Below are 1,943 nucleotides of genomic sequence, written 5' to 3'. Positions count from 1 at the left end.
TAGTTCCTTTATTGGCCAGTTTGAAGATCGATTTGAATCTAGATTCTTGAAGTTTTATCTACCGTTTGAAGCAGCTGATTGGGTATAATTTCTCGTACGACGATTTCGATCCACACAATCAAGCAAATATATTGAGGTAAAACATTTTCCAACTACTCTTAAATTTGGATATGTAATCTTTGAGATCAGATTTGAAATATAATATTTGGAGCAATTGTATGTGTCTGCGGGCTTATTTTTTCTAGTCCTCGTTTTTCCTGAACCGAGATGGTTTTATTTTCTTGACGACAACATACGTAATTGGTTACTTCATCCAAATTAGTGTGTCAGGTTTACGGAATGAGTCAAGTGTTTGTCAACAAATTGATTATATAGATCTTGAAAATTACCATATCTAGATATTGTGACTTTTTGTTGCTCCAAGTTTTATAAGATTTGTTCACCGTTGCATCTGCTTTAAATGGATTATTGAATGTTTTATTTCTTATGCGTTCATATTACAATAGAGTAAGCTTTAGTATCTGATGGATTTTAATTTCACTTATGTATCTCGATTACATAAATACAGTACTGGGGATAGTTTCTATCGCTATGATTATGAGGTTGTTGATTCTATGAAAGTAGCTTAAGAGCTATTTGAATCATTGTTTAACTGGTTTGGTTCTATGTTGTATTGCAGTTGCTGCAAAACAAAATGCTCAGTTCAATGGATGATGGTGTTAGTGTTTGCAGGCCCATATTGAAGGTTAGATTCTATAAAACATCCATCTAAGTTTCAGTTGTTTTCCTTTTCAATTGAAATAGTTTTTTTGGTGAGATCTTAATCTGATTTAAGAACAGTATCACATAGAAATCAATCTCTGAATAGGTCATTAACAATGTATAAGAACATCCTTAAAAGAAAAGTAACATAAACTTAAAGAAAGTTCACACAATCGTGTTTGTCCCACTCCACAAAACTTAAAACTTATTGCTGGAAGTGTTACCATTGAATTGTTCATTTGCTATTGATCTTCATGCTTCATCAGTTACATCCACATGTATCCTATGAATGTGATAGCCGAACCTGGGAAATAGTTAGAATACTTTTAGCAAATGTGGGGTTTAATATGCGTCTGTTTTACTCTATTAAGCAAGTAGTGTACATAAAACTATAGAGAACTTAATATTACCTTGTGCTTTGATGCTCCCACATTATCTGACTCGATGTTAATCAGATTATATTTTGGAAAACTTCCTTGAAAACAACGTTTGTTGTTTGTTTCTGAATTTTCCCCTCTTTGTCTAGAATTATTATTTTCAATCCTTTCTTCGATGTAACCCGAGATAACGCAACATATAGCTGGCCATGAGAGAAAACGGGTTTACGCAAGTAGAGACCTACATGTTCTAGAGATTGTCCCTGACTCTTGTTGATGGTCATAGCAAATGCAAGAGATAGGGGAAACTGTCTTCTACGCATCTTAAACGGCAGCTTTGTATCTGAAGGTGTTAGGTTTATGTTTGGAATCAAAACAATCTCACCACTTCTTTCGCCGGTTATTACTCTAGCTTGAACTATATGAGTAGCTAGCTGAGTAATCTGTAGCCTTGTTCCGTTGCATAGCCCACCTTTAGGGTCTATATTCCTTAGCAACATCACCGGTGCTCCAATCTTCAATCGCAATGCGTGGTGTGGCATCCCGGACAGTTTGATAGAGTTCAAAAAATCTGGAGTGATTACAGGATTCGTTAATGAATCTGAATCTGTCGGATCTATACTATCTGCACTTAGATAAATCCTTTCTTCACCTACCATTACAAACAATCAATGTGTTAAGTAAAGGTTTTAATAAATTCTATATTTGGAGAAAAATAAAGAATAACTGCCGTGTATTAGTTTCCTTACTTTCTAAATGTTCCAGCATGTACTCATTGATTGTGTTGACATCGTCATTTGTTGG

The 1,943-nt window shown here is 34.6% G+C and overlaps 1 long non-coding RNA gene across 1 annotated transcript in view; it reads left to right on the top strand.

The window, feature by feature from the left end:
• Positions 1-7: 7 nt before the first annotated feature.
• The window catches only part of LOC111829643, a 7,373-nt gene continuing 5,437 nt past the window's right edge, over positions 8-1,943 (top strand). The window contains exons 1-2 of the long non-coding RNA XR_002833022.1: positions 8-136; positions 680-745. This is a non-coding gene — a long non-coding RNA (uncharacterized LOC111829643). The remainder of the gene's footprint in view (positions 137-679; positions 746-1,943) is intronic.

Source organism: Capsella rubella, unplaced genomic scaffold (genome assembly GCF_000375325.1).
Source record: "Capsella rubella cultivar Monte Gargano unplaced genomic scaffold, Caprub1_0 scaffold_8, whole genome shotgun sequence".
Lineage (NCBI taxonomy): Eukaryota > Viridiplantae > Streptophyta > Magnoliopsida > Brassicales > Brassicaceae > Capsella > Capsella rubella.
The sequence above is the reverse complement of the archived record's forward strand: the minus strand, read 5'-3'. Positions and strand labels throughout refer to the sequence as shown.